Source organism: Urocitellus parryii, chromosome 15, assembly GCF_045843805.1.
Source record: "Urocitellus parryii isolate mUroPar1 chromosome 15, mUroPar1.hap1, whole genome shotgun sequence".
Classification (NCBI taxonomy): Eukaryota; Metazoa; Chordata; class Mammalia; order Rodentia; family Sciuridae; genus Urocitellus; species Urocitellus parryii.
In genome coordinates, this window is record NC_135545.1 from 3,724,306 (window position 1) to 3,743,484 (window position 19,179).

A 19,179-nucleotide genomic window follows, 5' to 3' on the forward strand; every position below is an offset into this window, starting at 1 on the left:
GTGGCTCAGGGTAGAGAACCCCTGGATTCAATTTCTCAGTAACACAAACTTATAAAAACACACATATAAATAAAAATACAGAAACAGACGAGAGAGAGAGAGAGAGAGAGAGAGAGAGAGAGAGAGAGAGAGAGAGAGAATTAAAAAAATAGAAAAGTGGAGAAGATTTTCCAAGTTCAAGTTGAGAATAAGACTCTTATCCTCCACCATCAACTTAGCAGCTCACAGCCAGATCCTGCTCAACTTGAACTATGAATCTAGGGTCAGGGTCATAATTTCAACCAACTCCTATTGAATCAATGAATACCCTGAAATAAAATAGAAGTGTATCAATTCCTGGGAGTCTTTAAATTCACTCCACCCAGGGACGCAAGGCCATTCTATCTGCTCAACCACACAACTCCAGGTGAGAGTGAGGACACTTTGGGAACTCTGACTTCTTATAATATAAAAAATGAAATAATGTCATGTGCATAACAATGGATGGTACTGGAAAGCATCATTTTAAGCAAAATAAGCCAGACCCAGAAAGCCAAGAGTGGCATCTTCTATCTCTTATTTGTAAGCTGGGGCAGGGGAGATTTTAAGTCAAAAGAGGAGGTTTTGGGTGTGACTCAGTGGTGGAGCACTTGCCTAGCACTGGGTTCCATCCTCTGCTCCATGGAAGGAAGGATGGAAAGAAGGAATGAATGAATGAATGAAGGAAGGAAGGAAGGAAGGATGAATGAATTTGCTTTGTTCATCTACAACTAAAAAAAATTTGATTCCACTCTAATGTATAATTATAATGCACCAATAAAATGTTCAATAAATACACACATATATAGATGCTTCTCATCTTAGAATGGGTTACACATTCTACGTTGAAATATCCAAAGTCAAAAATGCATTTAGGCACATGACCTACTGAATTCCAGAGCTTAGCAACATAGTAATACACTGGAGAATTAGTATTTTCTCTGTGGTCACAGGGCTGACTGAGGCTGCAGACCACAGCTCTGCCCCACCATCCTGCGGGGGAAGGAAGGGCACCACACTAGTCCAGAAAATGATCAAAATTTAACATATGAAATCCTTTAAACCATGGCCTCTGAGATACCATTGAGAACTGGTATTTAAGAAGATCCAAGGACACACCTGCACCACAGCAGAGAGTACCTGTAATTCAAGCAAGGCAGGAGGCTGAGGCAGGAGGATTGCAAGTTCCAAGCTAGCTCCGCAACTTGGCAAAGCTGTAACTTAACAAGACTCTGCCTCAAAATCAGAAACAAAAAGACTGTGGATGTGGCTCAGTGGTAGGGTGCCCCTGCATTGAATCCCCGGTACATGTTAGGAAAAAAAAAAAAAAGTCTGCTGGGCTTTCTCTGTGCAAGAATGGGACTAAGGTGTGTCTAATGACAATAGGTCCCTGCATTCTCATTTATCAGTAGAATCATAGGTCAGGTCTGTGTGCTAACAGGAAGATTTTGGAATAATTGTTACACATTTGGCATGGATCACACACCAACTGAAGTTTCGACCATACTGCGGCATAGGTTAGCAGGAGAGCACTTGCCCAGTTTGGTAATGACCCACTGTGATGCAAGCAAACAAAACAGGAATATTGTTCAGTTTTCTTTCCTTCATTTGTCCTCATCTGGTTTTGGAATTATGGTGATACTGGATTCACAGAAAAAAAAATGGAAGCATTCATTCCTTTAATATTTCTTGGAATACTTCAGGGAGGAGTTACATTAGTTTCTGATTAAATGTCGGGAAGAACTCAGCTGAGAATCCATCTTCTCCTGGCTTTTTCATTGTTGTTATTGGAAGGCTTTTTGTTATTGCTCATTTCAATACCAAGTACCAAAAGACATATTTTAGGGTCAGAAGATGTAGCTATGTAGTACAGTGGGTGATTAGCCTGTGTGAGGCCATGGATCTGATATCCAATACTATCCCCCAAATACTGGAGAATTCAATGAAACTTAAGGTACTCAAAGGCATTGAAGAATAAGGTTTCCAAATACTTCACAAAATACTTACTGATATTTTCAAAAATATATTTGTCACCTCTGAAATCATTGGAATTAAAAAAATACTAAAACTAGTGTTAGCAAATATTGGCACACTGAAGATTATACGAGGACCAAGTGATTCTCCTATAAGAACTGCAATAATTGTTGCTGTTATATGAGATTCACTCATCCTCGTATGAGCTTCTATGAAAGGAACCCTGTGATTTTCAGATATCTTTTGAAAATTATTTCTGTTAGAAAATATATAAGTCGATTCATTTCTTAATAAGATAAGCTGAAGGACATACGGTTGAACTGATGCAAGCAAAGAGATATGGAAGAATCCTACCTATGATCATGATAAAAACAAAGCAAGATACCATGACTGTTCATTCAACTTGACAAAGAAATGTCACTAAGCATCAATTTATCTTTCCTATAGAGAAATAGCTGACTTAATTCCAAGTGAAGTCCAGGAGAGCACCAGGAGACAACCTCCATTTTCTATATTATCTAGTATATGAAAGGAGGCTCTACTAGGAATTTACCCCAAGGGCAACAAACACTGAGCCACATCCCCAGTCCTTTTTATTTTTTTATTTTGAGACAGGGTCTCACTAAGTTGCTTAGGACCTTGCTCATTTCCTGAGGATGGCTTTGATCTTGCAATCCTCCCAACTCAGCCTCTGGAGTTACTAGGATTACAGGAATTTGCCAATGTGCCTAGCTTATCAAATACTGTTTAGGAAGTGATATTAATGGCAATAAAACACAGGAATTAAATGAGTTTATAATATACAGGGATATGTATTGGAAAAGCAAAAAAAATCAAAAAAATGCTACAAAGTAAAACAAGAAAATCACCTAATTGAATATACCATCTATATATTTTAAAGAGATCCAAGATAATATGTAAAAGATACTGCACTTTAAAGTATAAGAAAAATGTAAATCTAAAATAACTGTTTTGCTTGGCAAAGTGGCACACACCTGTAATCCCAGTGACTCGGGATCCTAAGGCAGGAGGATCTTGAATTCAAAGTCAGCCTCAGCAACAGCGAGGCCATATGCAACTCAGTGAGACCCTGTCTCTGAATAGAATTCAAAAAGGACCTGGCTCAGTGGCCAAGTGCCCCTGTGTTCAATCCATAGTACCCAAAAATAAAATAAAATGCTAAATCCCTGTATGATAAAAATTATCAAGGATTCCTCATATACACCGGGTTTAAAGAAAAGGGAAATTCCAAATACTACCTTCGTTACTGGATTAACCTTCTCCTTTGGTCTAAGACAACACTGGGACATTAAACACCTGGATTTACTTCTCTCAACTCTGACGTCCGGGATGACCAGAGTGACATTTCAATACATGTATAAAATATACAATGCTCCAGAGAGCATAACTGGCATATCACATCAAACGTTTATCATGTATTATGTGTTGGAAACAAACTATTCTCTACTAGTTGTTTTGAAATATACAATTAAGGGGCATTGATGGTATTTATCTACTGTGCTACAGAATATTAGTAGATATCACTCCTATCAACTTTTCCTGTGGGCCTGTGCCTTACCTTCCTACCCTGTGTCCTTACCTCTGTTCACTTATTCTCTCTCCTGAGACAAACATTTTAAGCTTCCACATATAAGTGAGAATACGTCACACTTTCTGTATTTGTACAACAGAGTCTACATTTCTACTTATGACAATGTCCTCCAATTTCTTCAATGCTGCCACAAATGACAATATTTTATTCCTTCTAATAGCTGAATAGTATTCCAGGAGAGGTGTGCATGTTCATTTCCTTCATCCAGTCATCCACCCATGGACACCCAGCATTCCCTGCTCTTCTTTATGTGCTCCACTGGCCGTGTCCAGGGATCAAGGAGCAGAGCCTCCCCAGACACTCCCAAGTCTCTTTGGAGATGCCAGGTAGGAGCTAGGGGCTTGATTTGGTAATTGCAATAGGGCAAAAAGTTTTCTGTTGATCTCAGCTTCCCCAGCTACACGGTCCTTGCCATGACAGGTGACATGATCATTGCAGCTGTGCAGGGAGGTGAGGTCACATAGTCACAAAGCCATATCTCAGGGTCTGGCTGCCTCCACCCACACAGCCCTGCTGTCAGGACCACTGGGTGTGCTCACCAGTCAGCAGAATGGAGGAAGGGGGGAATGTGCTACTGGAGCCTGACAGAATGTGTGAGGGAAGGAGGCACGTCGGAGTCTAGGTAAGTGGGGTGTTGGATAAAGGGGATCTTAGAGTTCAGACGTGCTCCAGTGCCAAAGCCACTCAGGAGTCGAAATTCCTGAGGCCCGAGCTGCCCTAGTGTAGGGAGTTGAGGGCAGCAGACCACCACCAGTGTCTGGTGCCCCCAGTGAAAGTTACCACAGCTACAGCAATAAACTCTTTTGTTCTTAACCCATGTGACAATGACACCAGAATGACAAGGTGCTCAACTGTAATTCTCAAACTAACCTGCTGTCCAGCCTGCTTTACTCCAATCAGAGACACAATTTGGGGGATAAGTAGAGGTACACGTATATCACCCTCATGCTTTCCATAAAGACTAGGATAAACCTGTAGGAATTATCTAGTCCTGTGCAGATTCTGTGCATTGAATTTTGCTGGCTGGAATAGAAATGCTTCCTCAATTCTCTTAGGAGGTGCTGGATGGGATGGTAACTGCATCTGCACTGGGGATATGAGGGGCTGTTGGTGACGGTAAGATGGCCTTTATTCCTGAGGTTCTTTAGGAAGCATGGAAAGAACATGTGACTTATGATAATCAATGTCAGATGGCAGTTGACACACTTCAATGAATCTTGTTGAGTTTTAAATGTCTTTTTAACCAATTTCAAAAGCAACTATGTCAGTGCATACTGTGTATTAAATAATTCCTGCCTTATAGCTTTCATGTTACAGTATTCTGTATTAATACTCTTTGTACATCTTACCTCATTGCTAGCTGTTTTACGTAAATTATGCATCAATTGATGAGTATATGAACTAAACTAGTAAACTAACTTTAACCTCTGTACTCCATCATTGACTAGTATCTCATGTGCCTTGGTTCAGGGTGTCAAAGAGTGAGTACAATGATTCCTGTGGTAGGAGCTGTTTTACAATGTTTCCGGGAAGTAAAACAAATGTGTCTTCCTGTGGCTCTGTTTATGTGGGGATAACCTGATGCTCATTAACGTCACCTGATCATGGGACAGATTCTCCTGTAATCTTACAGGAATCAGTGCAACTGTCTTTCATCAAGATCTTATAAGGTTCAATCTTAATTGATAGTGGCTGGTGGGATTATCGTTTACAAATCAGCACATCTTTTTAAAAGCCAAAATAATAAAATTCTGTATCTGAAAGGTATTAATGTGTTCAGTAAAAATTAAATATATGTATGGATAACTGGAGAAACTCTAGAAACTAGGTTTGATAGTAGAACATGATGTTTAAATGCCTCGTTCTACATCAGCCCATGATATCTCAACCAGTGTGGATTTGGAAAATCAGATAACATCCCTCAGTTTAAACATCCCTCGACTTTATACTGAAGTACCTGTCTCATGGAGTGTTTAAAAATGTAAAAAATTAAAAGGCTGTATACATCTTTTCTTTATAATGGGTTTTTAATTTTATTTCTTTATTTGTTTTTTACATACATGACAATAGCGGAATGCATTACACCCATTATTACCCATGTACAGCACAATTTGTCGTAAATCTGTATATAAAGAATGTTCATGCAAAATTATGCCATTATACATGTTGCAATGTTTTTTTTTAACACATTTTAATATATTAAACAGATGTTTTAATGATGGAATCCTTTTAGTAATAGAAACACCTTAAAGTACATGTTCCTAATTGTGAACTAACAGTAAGCAGAGGCACTGGACTTTAGTTGACCCTTTCAATGTAGCCCTTACCTCTTGTCCTCATGCAGGATCCTGGGATCTGAAGATCAACATCGTCTGTGGGAACTGGCAGAATGGCCTCTGGGGACCTGACCCTGTGTGGGTCTTCTGGACCCAGACTGTGGTGGGAATCCTGGGGAATTTCTGTCTCCTCTCCTCCTCCCTCTGCCTTTACTGCTCTGGGTGTAGGTTAAGATGCACAGATTGGATTATTAGGCACTTGACTGTAGCCAACTTCCTTTTCCTGCTCTTCAGGGGAGTCCCACAGACCATGGCAGCTCTTGGCTTTAGACATTTCTTCAGTGATCTTGGATGCAAACTTGTTTTCTATGTTCACAGGGTGGGCAGGGGTATGTCCTTCAGCAGCACCTGCCTCTTGAGTGTCTTCGAGGCCATCACCACCAGCCCCAGGGACTCCAGGTGGGCAGAGCTCCAAGTGAAAGCCCCCAGGTACACTGGCACCTCGGTGCTCCTGTGCTGGGTCCTCCACCTGCTGGTCAATATCATTGTTCCTGTGTGTAACTGACAGAGATAGTAATAATATCACAAAGAGATTTTGGATACTGCTCTGGTGGTGCTCATGACAACACTAGAGAGGCACTAAGTATAACCTTGCTGTCCTTCCCTGATGTGCTCTGTTTGGGGATCATGCCCTGGGCCAGTGGCTCCATGGTTCTCATCCTGTAAAGGCACAAGCAGAGGTTCCAGCACCTCCGTGGCAACAGTCCCTCCCCCAGGTCCTCCCCAGAGTCCAGAGCTACCCAAACCGTCCTCCTTCTGGTGTGCACCTTCATGTCCCTCTATACTCTCTCCTTCACCATTCATCTCTGGTGGGGTGTTTCTGGTCCTCCCAGTCAGAGGATGCTGCACCTGTCTACCTTAATCAATGCAGGTGTCTCTGCTCTCATCCCCTTTGTTCTCCTGAGCAGAGATGCTAGTGTCACTAGGGTCTGCTTTTCCAGGATAAAGAGGAGAACCTCCCCTAGTGTCCTCAGAAACATGTGATGTGTGTGCCCCTGTCCCATGTCTCCTGGTTATTACCTCCCTGAGCCATAAACACAAGGGTGGCACAGTCACAGTACAGGGATCTGTCAGAACAGATCTACTACTGGGTGATCACGTACATGTGTGCATTCCTGTATTTCTGTATATGACAACCAGTCAGAGTATGCATGGTGGAAACATGGGGTGAGTTGTCACCCCATGTCAAGGGATAAAAATCATAGGAGGATTACATTTAGGAGCTCGGTTGTACAAGATGGTGGTTTCAGTCAATTGCAGTGTATTGTATTCTTGGAAGTTGCTACAAGAGTAGATTTTGTGTTATCACAAAAAGTTGTGATGTAGTGTATGTATTAATTAGCTCAGTATAATCATTCTGTATGTATAGTAATGCATTTCTGTATCAGGAATTGAATCCAGGGGCACTTTATCACTGAGCTAAATTCCAGTCCTTTATGTTCATATTTTGAAAAAGGGTTTCATTAAGTTGCAGAGGCTGCCTCAAACTTTTTTCCATCTGCCTCAATTGCTTGAGTTGTTGGAATTACAGGTAGGTGCGCACCTCTGCATCTGGCACATATATAATTCTTATGTATCACTTAGAATGGAAAAATAGTACACCTTCTTCACTCTGAATCCTTCATCTGTCAGGTCTCAACATTTTCTTCATCAGCATGTGAGGCTGTGTCTGTCCCTAGGCATTAAGGCAAAGGAAGTGTTTTTCCAAAACACTCATGTCCTCTCTCTTTAGACCTGATTATAGAAACTTTGATAATCATAGAAACTTCTAAGTGCCTGTGGAATTGGGACCTGGAAGAAAGACTTATTAATGTCAACATCACAATCATGTGCTGTTGCTGAAACTATAAGTGAAGTGATAATTGTGTTACTTTGGGGAGTTGAGGTCCCAGGGTGGGGGACCCAGCCTCAAGGTCTGGCTGCCTCCCTCCCATATGACACAGGGTGTCATGACTGTCAGTTGAGCCTGGCTTTCTGTAAGCAGGAAAGTTTCGGTGAGTATTCTCAATTCAGCCAGTGAAACAGTGTGTAAGGGGATCAGCTATAAATGAGTCTGTGTCTGCTTAGGCAACACGTCTCGAAATGTGGTCCATGTGGGATGACACAGCCACCTACAAGGAGGAAAAGGGACAAGGGCTGAGCTTGCAGAGTGACTGCAGTCTGAGACCCTACCCCAGCCTCTCTCTGCTTGTAATATCCTTTAACACAGCAGTGCTAATGATGGTCGTGGGAATTTGTTCCAAGAAGTACTGAGGGCTGCTCTGTATGAGCACTGAGACTGTGACTCAGGAGCCAGTGGACTCTTCAGCCTACTCTGCAGACATGGCCAGGACACGAGGGTGCCCAGTGTTGCTTCAGTAAATGTTCCATGTCTGCAATGATGAGTTCGAGGGTGTCAATGGAGCACCCAGTTTTCTATCTCAACAATGGGATCAAATGGCAATTTCTGGAGTGTAATGAGATTTCTTCCACTTGGGCTTGATGTATTTAATGGAGGTGATAATTTGTTCTCTCTGAAAATATTTGCATTTTATTGATCAATGTGGGACAGTATTTCTTCCTGAAATGAGGGAAGGAGTTTTCTAAGAAAAGCTAATATTATATGCATGAGATTCACACAGGATTAAGGATTTAACATGTTTCAGATTTAAATATGTCTCATGATAGTTGTCAGGCTGTAAAGATTCTAATGTTGTTTTGTTTTCACAAGATCTGACGTCTCCACATGTCATTCTACATACTTGTCTTGTGTTTTAGCATCATTCCAAAATTACCTTACCTTTTACTTGTTTTTGTACAATGAGAAGTTCACCATTATATGCTACCTAATGATGACAAATTTAATTCTACCATAAAATTGTTTGCTGCTTCTCTAAATTTCATAGACCTTAGTTTACACCAAGACAGTGTCTGTGGTAGAAACCGTTGGCAAAAAGATATGTGATTATTTCTGTTGATATCCTAATATGTATTTCTATTCAGTAAATCAAATTTGACCACAGGAAATTATCGGGTGCACAAATATTTTATCAAGTCTTTGCATCTTCATTTACAAGTGATACTGGGTATAAAATAAATTATTCATAGAAAATAGGAAATTATAACATTCAATCAGTGGATTTCAAGTATCACAAAATATGTGTCTGTTTGGATAACTGAATGAACACCATTTAGCTTTGATGATATAGTACTGAAAAGCACCATCAATGTAATCTGGCTGCTAAGTACAAAACATTTTCATTAATATTTGGATGAATCACAGAGTATTATTTTTTACTGAATTTTCTTTTTTTCTTTTGGGTACTGGGGATGATCCTGGAGAGTGGTTACCACTGAGTTATGCCCTTAGCCCTTTGCATTTTTAATTTGGAGACAGGGTCTCCTTTAGTGGTTGAGGTTGACCTTGAACTTATGATCCTCCAGTCTCAGCCTCCTGAGTCATTGGAATCAAAGGCATGTGTGACCATGCCTGGAGCCAAATTTTCTTTATGTGTAAAAGAAAAATAATATTAGGTATTGAGGCAGAAGTTTCTGATCATTAAATTATCATGTTAAATGTTATAATAGGTAAAGCATTAGTCACAGAGGACCATACAATGTAAATGTGACACAAACACAGAGACTTTGGAAAACTCTTAACAATGAAAATCTATAAGTAAATTCATCAGGAGAATGATGGTAGGTAAAAAAAATTGAATTTTATTTTCTATGTCATATTAACCCTACAACTTTTCTTTTGGTACAGAGTCCTGTTTTCAATGTTTAAATGAAGTCCTGGATAATAGTAGGATGACCTCCAAGGTTTTGAGATTTGGAATAGTCTTCCTTTTGCAGATCTTCATTGGAACTCTGGGGAATTTCTCACTCTTGTTTTATCATGCCTTCCTTCACTTCAGCGGATTCCGATCAAGGCCCACAGACTTGATTCTCAGGCACCAGACTGTGGCCAACTCCTTGGTCCTTCTCTCAAGAGGAATCCCAGAGATCATGGCAGCTTTTGGGTTGCGACGTTTCCTGGGTGATATTGGATGCAAGCTTGTTTTCTCTGTTCACAGAGTGGCCAGAGGTGTGTCTGTTACCACCACCTGCCTGTTGAGTGTCTTTCAGTACCTCACCGTCAGCCCCAGGAACTCCAGGTGGGCAGAGCATAGAGTGAAAGCCCAGAAGTCTATTGGCTTGTTTAGTTTCCTCTGCTGGGTCCTACACATGCTGCTAAATATCAGAACTCCTATGCTCATGACTGACAGATGGAGCAACAGCAACCTCAGCACAGGTATAGATTTTCTATACTGTTCAGCAGTGCTCCACGACAGAGACACAAACTCAGTATTTGCAGCACTGACTTTCTCACATGATGTTTTGTGTTTGGAACTCATAATCTGGGCCAGTGGCTCCATGGTTCTCATTCTGAACAGGCACATGCAACGTGTCCACCATATTCATAGACACCAAGTGTCATCAAGATCTACTGCTGAGACCCGCGCTACACGAAGCATCCTTGTCCTGGTGAGTGCCTTCATTTTCTCCTATGCCCTGTCCTCCATTATTCATGTTTGCTTTCCTGAGTTTGGTACAACTGCGTGGTGGCTGGTGAGCACCTCTGCCTTAGTCAATGGGTGCTTCCCCACAGCCATCCCCTTCATCCTCATGGGTCGCAAACGCTGCGTATCCCACCTCACCTGGAGGAAATAAACAAACAGCTCAACTCACACGGGTACCTTATTTTTCTGTGTACCATGGTTGCACTCTCTGTCACGGAATCTTAATTTCAATTATGAAGCCAGCCTAGTTGCAGAGAGAGAGGTAGACAGCTAAAGCATTTGTTTCTCTAACCAAGAGTAATAAATAACTGTACCACATGAAATCAGTTTACTGTTTATTTTTAAAAATATTTTTATATATATTTGGATTTTTTTGTACTCTCCTGCCTTCAGTTTTTTGCTAAATGTGGTATATTCCATTGATATACTCCATGATTTAATAAGTTTGTTTTGCCTTTATTCTGTTTATTCAATCTAATAAATCTCATTAATGACACTATCTTTAAGTCAACTCTCTCATTTTTAAATTTTTCTTAATTCTTTTATTTATTTCCTTTTTTGTGGTGCTGGGGATTGAACCCATGCCTCACATGTGCTAGGGAAGTGCCCTACACTGAGCTACAATCCCAGCCCCAGTTTTCTCTCATTTAATATTTTTTTGTTTCTCTCTACTTTTGTCTCTTCTAGGTATCCTTGCTTCATCCAGCATGTCAGATCCAGATATTTTACATTTTTATTTCTGCATCATGTATATTTTAAATAATTCTTTAAATATTGATTACACTGTATGCAATTATTAAAATTCTTTTATTCATTTTTCAACTGTTAATTTTATACTTGCATTACTGTGGTATGATTAATATACAACAATTTGCTGTTTTTCCATCCATGTCTTAATATGTTTGAAATTACATGTTCATTCATGAAGCCTTTATCAAAATACAAAAGAAAAAAATCAGTAGAGGGAGGGGGCCAGAGGAAAGGGAAAGGTGGGGAGTCCTGGGGACTGAATTAGAACAAATCACATTCCACACTGTTGTTATTATGTCAAAATGTGTACTAACGTTAGGTATAACTAAAGCAAAACTAAACTAAATTTCAAAAATCAATGCCATGCAAACCTGAGGCTGTGTATGTGTGTGTGTGTGTGTGTGTGTGTGTGTGTGTGTGTGTGTTCTACTGGGGTTTGAACTCATGTCTCCCCTTTGCTAGGCAAGCACTTTTGCTCTGAATTACATCTTCAGTCCTGAAACTGCCTGTAATCTTGTCCTAATTTGTGTTTGAGAGCAAAATTTAGCCATGTACCTGAGAAGCAAAAGCATGGAATGGTGGTCTGTCTTCCTAGGGACGTTTTCTCACTCAGTCACATCCCCAGCCCTTTTTTGAGACAGGGTTTTGCTAAATTGCTGAGGCTGGCCTCCAACTTGTGATCCTCCTGCCTCAGCCTTTTTAGTCACTGGAATTACAGGCATGTTCTAACATGTCCAGGAGAAGTCTTATTATTTCAGGAAAGCAATATATCCTGTAGGGTATATGTTTAATTTGCCTTATGTTTTATTTAAAATAAATATCTTATAAATTACAAGTATATGAAGTGGGTTTCCCAGAATGTTACTTCCAACATTGTCAGTACCACACCCCTCCCTCTGAACATCTGTTTCTTCCTCCCTTCCCTGATAGTGAGGGTCTCACCTTTCCCCCAACATTAGTGATGCCGTGCTTCTTTTCACATACATGGCTAATTTCTATGTCTTCTCGAGAGAACTGTCCTTTGGCTCATTTTCCTTTTGCTTATTTGACTATTAGATTGTATGTTTATTTCATTAATTTTTGCTCTTCTATTGTAGGACTTTCTTTTATATTTTGGACATTAACCCTTAGTAAGAGATAACATTTGGATATATTTTTCTCCTTTTCTGTGGTGTTGAGAGCCAAGGCCATTACTAAAACAACTGGCTTATGAGCAAGTGAATCGTTGATGCAGAGAAGTCATTAGACCATTCAAATATGAAGATTTAAACACATATATTAAATTATGTAGAGACATTAATGAACAAGGGCAAGTCATGGCAGCTGCAGTACAACAGGCTTTAGATGCCAGGCCTAGAACATTCTACAATTGTGAACAAACAGGACATTTTAAAAGGAATTGCCCTATACAAGGAGAGTTTAACAAAACTAGGTAGGAGATAGGATAGGCAGCAGAATACAACAGTCACTAATATGACATTATGTAAAAATTGTGAATGTGTAACTGATGTGATTCTGCAATTTGTATTTGGGGTAAAAATGGGAGTTCATAAAAATAGGTATCAAAGGAGTAGAATACCGGGTATTTGCCCACTATACCGTAGAGTGAGACATTGGGCTAATGAATGCTGTTCTCAAACCACCATAGAGGGTACTCCATTATCAAAAAACGACAAGGACCAGGTGTTTATCCACAGTATCATGGAGAAAGGCATCGGGCTCCATTGCCAAAAAATGGACAGGGGGGCCCAATGCTCCAGGGCCCAAACCCACAAATATACAGAGCACTGGAGGAGCCCAGCAACCCCATCAGGGTAGTGCCCAGGACACATTGTCCATCAGATCCCTGATGGACAATGTGTCCTTGGGACGCAGCTCTTCTACTCTAAAAGGACTTATGATAAGTCCTGGGGTAATTGATCCCGATTATGAAGGTGAAATAAAAATTATAGCCAGTTCTCCAAAGGGTATATCAGTAATTTCACCAGGAGATAGAATAGCACAGTTACTAATAATACCCAGCCTACACGATAAATTTTCCAGTCGTACTGTAGAAAGAGGTTCCAAGGGATTAGGCTCCACAGGTGTAGATTGGACTATGCTTTCTTTAAATTTAGATTCTCGCCCCATGCTAAAACTAAATATTCAAGGACATGAATTTAATGGGCTACTGGATACAGGTGCAGACCTTAGCATCATCTCTCGTCAAGAATGGCCAAAACATTGGCCGTTACAACAAGCCACTCAAATGCTTCAAGGCCTAGGAGTGGTGACTAATCCCCATAGAAGTGCAATGATCTTAGATTGGAAGGATCCTGAAGGATGTTAAGGAACTATACAGCCATATGTATTGGATCATCTTCCCGTAAATTTATGGGGACGAGATGTCCTAGATCAATTAGGTTTGACATTAACAAATAACATCAACCAAAATGCACCCACTATTATGACTGACCAAGGTTTTAGGAAAGGAAAAAGATTACAAATCAAGATCCTGAACTACAAATATTTCACTATATGGATGATGTATTATTAGCACACAAAGATAAAAACACATTGCTAGAATGTTATGCCACATTTACAAACTTATTAAAAAATTATTATCTAGAGATAGCAATAAATAAAGTACAATTAAATTTTCCAATTAATTATTTAGGAGTTCTATTATCCTCAACCATGGTCCGTCCACCAAAAATTCAAATATGAGTAGATCAACTCAAATCACTTAATGACTTTCAAAAGTTATTAGGAGACATAAATTGGATAAGGCCTTATCTAGGTATAACAACAGGAGAGTTGGGACCTTTATTTGATATCCTAAAAGGTCCATCAGATCCAAATTCACCTTGAATATTAACACCTGAAGCAAGAAAGACATTACTCCTACAGGAGTATTTTGGCAAGAAGGTCCATTATTATGGATACATTTATCTTATTCTCCTAACACTATTCTTACTAGGTATCCTGAGGCTGTAGGACATTTAATACTCAAAGGAATAAAAGCAGCAAAGGGAGTGTTTGGAATTTCTCCCAATAAAATTATTACTCCATATACTATGGATCAAATTGATGAGTTAACTAATGAGTTAAATACTTGGGCAATAATCAGGTGCAAATCTAATGTTTCATTTGATAACCACTTACCATCTAATCCTTTATTGTCTTTTTGGTCATCGAATCCTGTAATTTTTCCAAAAATGACTAGAAAAACACCCATTATGAATGCTCCAAATATATTCACTGATGGGTCAAATAATGGTACAGCAGCAATAGTTACCCCTGATCAAACTTTTACATTTTTAGTACCCAAACAATCAGCTCAAAAGGTAGAGCTTAATGCAGTATTACAAGCTTTTGTGATGTTTAAAGATTCCGTATTTAATTTATTTTCCAATAGTCAGTATATAGTTAATGCTATAGTATCCCTTGAAGATGCTGGTAGAATCTCCCCTTTCTCTACTGTTTTCTCTTTGCATTCCACTATACAAAGTCTAATCTGGGACAGAAAAGATCCATTCTTTATAGGACATATCAGACCACATACAGGATTGCCTGGAACCCTTAGTTTAGGCAATGATTTAGTAGATAAAACTACACATGACATACATATTTTCTCTACACTAGAAGAAGCTACAAATTTTCATAAAAAGTTCCATGTCAATGCTAATACTTTACAAAAGTGTTTTAAAATAACTAAGGAACAAGCTATACAAATAATAAAACAATGTCAAAATTGTGTGACCTTTTTACCACAAGTTAATCTTGGAGTCAATCCTAGAGGATTGATACCTAACCATATTTGGCAGATGAACGTCACACACTTGCCAGAATTTGGAAAATTAAAATATTTGCATGTTACAGTTGATACTTCTTCTGGATTTTTGGTGGGCTCCCTTCATGCCGGAGAAAAAACTAAAGATGTTATAGCTCATTGCTTACAAAATTTTGCCACTGTGGGTGGTCCAAAACAGTTAAAAACAGATAATGCCCCTGGTTATACTTCTACTGCTTTTAAATAATTTTGCTCAACATTTGGCATTACTCATATAACAGGAATCCCATGCAATCCACAGGGACAAGGCATAGTTGAAAGAGCTCATCAAACTATTAAAATGTACTTATTAAAGCAAAAAGAAGGAATTGGGAAGGGGTATATATTCCCCAAAGATAAACTTAAAATAACCCTTTTTACTCTAAACTTTAAAAATTTGGATTCATCAGGGCTTAGTGCTGCAGAAAGGCATATGTGTCCAAAAAAATGTACATAAGCCCAAGTTACTTTGGAAGGATATTCTAACAGGACAATGGAAAGGTCCTGACCCAGTAATTGTCTGGAGTCAGGGGTCTGTTTGTGTGTTTCCACAGGGAGAACAGCAGCCGATTTGGATTCCAGAGAGATTAACTAAGGTCCTGACCCAGTGATTGTCTGGAGTCAGGGGTCTGTTTATGTGTTTCCACAGGGAGAACAGCAGCCGATTTGGATTCCAGATAGATTAACTAAAGCGATTTCTACAGACCAAAAAGAAGATTATTCGGCTCAAATCCATAATAACTGATATCCAAAACTCCAGTTTGGCTATTCTTACATCTGCGACAGAACCAGGATGCTTTTTTCAATATCTATTTTATTATTGTCCTTTCCCATATCATGAAGTTCTATTTTGTTTTTTGAGCTCATACAAACCTAGGTTAATATTTTGCTGATCAGTTCTATTTTTTTGACTATAGAGTTTTTAAACATTGGAATGGAGATTTCACCTGTAAAAAGTTATAAGGCCTTTACTATTATGTTATGTGTTGTATGTATTATATTATGTGTGCACACTTGTGTTTTGTGTTATATGTTTGAATGTACATATGTCCATAATGTCCATATATATATGATGAGTGCTCATGAAAAAATGGATCCAAATACTTTTTTTTCACGTGATTTAAATGGTTTAATTTAAATTGGGTAAACAGCTGTTGAGGATTGTTTTAATACATGAACAAAAAAGGAGGTTAACAGATCTGTTTGTTTACTTTCACCTTTCCTTTTCATTATATTTAATAATTCTATTGAAGATAAGGTACATTGTTAAGAAAATTGTTTTCTAAAAAATGAAAAGAAAAGAAAATTGTTTTCTTTTCGTGCCTTCTGGAATGTTATATTATATAATTTTTTCTTTAGCCATTATTGCCAGAATTCCTATCTTCATCCCAGTGCCGGTGAAGACAAAAATAAAACCAATCTACAGCTTCTGCAATAGCCATCACTGAACTGCTTACAAAACTTGCCTGGACTATGTATCACTTGTATGCATTGTGAACTCACTTGTATGCATTGTGAACTATCTGTTGGTGCAGCGACTTGTGGTAGTGTTGAGGTATTTATGCTGATGGTGTCACCGGTGGTACAATTTTTCCAAAAGGAGCCATCACTGAACTGCTTGCAGAACTTGCATGGACTATGTATCACTTGTATGCATTGTGAACTCACTTGTATGTATTGTGAACTATCTGTTAGTGCAGCGACTTGTGGTAGTGTTGGGGTATTTTTACTGATGATGCCATCCGTGGTACAATTTTTCCAAAAGGAGCCATCAATTGGCTTGGTGTATCTTCCTTTCTTCTGCTTGTCATGGTCGTTCAGCTAAAATTTGGGGGCCAACAGAGGTGAGGCAAAGAACCTCACCCCCCTCTGATACAAAGACCTATCCACAGGTGTGGCTGTATACTGGATGGTAGTCAGTGATGGGTAAGATCCAATTGCAATGGTACCAACCTAAGACAGGAGGCTGATGCCCTGAGGTCAGCTCATCCGAAGACGGGTAAGGACCATATGTACTATTGGACAACCTAAGGCAGGCACAGTCCCTAAGCCACATGCTTGTTGTTTAAACAGAGAGGGGGAGATGTTTGAGAGCCACAGCCGAAGGGGCCCCAGCAAACTTCCAGCTGCCAGCAAACTTCCAGCTGCCAGCTGATGATTGGCTCACAGCGGCCCCAGCAACTTCTAGCTGCCAACTGATTGGCTCCTCTGTGGTGATGCTCATTGGGCTGTTTCCCTGCCCTTTCAGACCACGGAGATGCTCATTGGGGGACTTTTTTGGCTCCGCACACGCGACCCAGCCAATGGGCCTCAAGAGCAGGAGGAGTGGGGGAGGTTGAGAGGCTTGTGGGAAGCCGGTGGTGGCAGTTGGGCTCTGAAGGTTTTCCTGAGGAGCTGTTTTGTTTGGCGTGTGTGGTTCTAAAAATAAAGTTCATTTCTTTTGACAAGTGGCTCCTGAATTGTGACCAGCCAAACTGTGGCACTGTGGGTGACTTTTTCACTTCTTTGTTGTACAGAAAATTTTAGTTTGATATAATTCCACTGATTCATTTTTTGGTTTTCTGTGTGTGCTTTTCGAGTTTGATGGATGAAATCTCAATTATACTTTGATAAATTCTTATTGCAGAGAGGATTGTGTATGTGACCTTGCTCCCATAATAAATGCTAAACATGAGCAGCAGTAAATCAAATAGGTTGTAAGTATTATGTAAGTTCACATATAATTTAATATTATGAATGAGTACAAAAGTTCATTGCCCCATAAATAATTATAAAATAAGTTCTCTTAAATAAAGCAGAGATAGAATGTGTAATTTTCAATTGAAGACTTCCCCACAGGTAAGTGCCAAGAGGTTGGAAGTTTAGTTCCATTAACATGAATAGCAAGTGGGATGATCTTCAATGAACTGGGTGTAGGGTTGGGGAGACTGCACTCGACTGGAAGGCAAAAGCCTGAAATGGCCTCGGTAGGCAGCTGGCCTGGCAGACACTGAGCATTTTGGCTCAGGGACTCCATACAGTTGTAGGTCGAAGGCCCCAAGTACTTTCAGAGATTGTGATGCCTCTCACTGTGCCTGACTACAGTGGAAAGGGTCTATCAGCTGTGGAAGTTAATATGGGGCGCTTGTTCATTGGGTTATGTTCACACATTAAATACTGATATAAGTTGTAATAAAGTAGCTCTGTCAGTTTGTGTTCAGATCAAACAAGCAATGGTAGATTATCAGTACAGGGAAGATGTGTCTTCTGTCTTATATACACACTGAGCAACTAGAAGCCCAGGAGGGGTGAAAGAGTCCAGTGATTGTGGGGATTCCAAGTTGGCTGCCATGTCCCCTCTCTATGTCTGCATGCAGGCCTCCTGCCCACCTTATTCCCTCAAGGCCCAGGGTGGCTGTGCCAACCTCAGACTCCCTACTTTAAATTCTTCTTCCTTGCTTATTCAACTTGGGAACATGGGTGGTATCTGGTTGATTTTATTGAAGGGTGACATTTCTTTCTGTGTTCTAATCCCTTAGTAGATGGGTTATAATTCATATAACATCCTGATTTAATTAAATAATAAAATATTTGTCCTCTTCTCATTGTGGGGAAAGTTTTTCAGGATTGGTGGTGATTTGTTTTAAAGTCTATTTCCTGAGCACTGTCCAGAATCATGTCTGATATAAACATGGTCAGCCCTCACCCGGCTTTGCTCTAGTGGAGCAATTGGCAGAGGCTGGCCAGACTCCTACCCAAGCTTCTGGATTCTGCAGAATAGAGCTCACTGGCTTCAGAATCCATACACAGGATGTTTCCTTCCTGTCTGGGATCTACCGTACCTTCCTAAGGACAGTTAGTCCGGGTTCCTGGCAAAGGAGCCTCACAAGGAAGCAACTGGCAATTCCAGCCTTGGCTTTTGATGCACTTGGAGATGTGAAATTGTTTACGGAGACTGTGGAGTCCAGATGCCCAGCTGGACATGCAAGAGTGCACTGAGTTGGCCTGAGAATCTTGACCATCTTCTGCCTCCTTCTGTGTTGGCAAATGCACAGGAATATGCATCCGTGGCCTGCAGCCTCCTTTCCTCTCCAGGGACATAAATATGCAGCTACCATTTCTGAGTACAGGGCCTGTGGTTACTATCTTTATTATTTT

The 19,179-nt window shown here is 39.9% G+C and overlaps 1 pseudogene; it reads left to right on the forward strand.

The window, feature by feature from the left end:
* The first annotated feature begins 4,029 nt into the window (after window positions 1–4,029).
* Window positions 4,030–10,632, forward strand: LOC144250464 (vomeronasal type-1 receptor 4-like; annotated as a pseudogene).
* The last annotated feature ends 8,547 nt before the right edge of the window (window positions 10,633–19,179 follow it).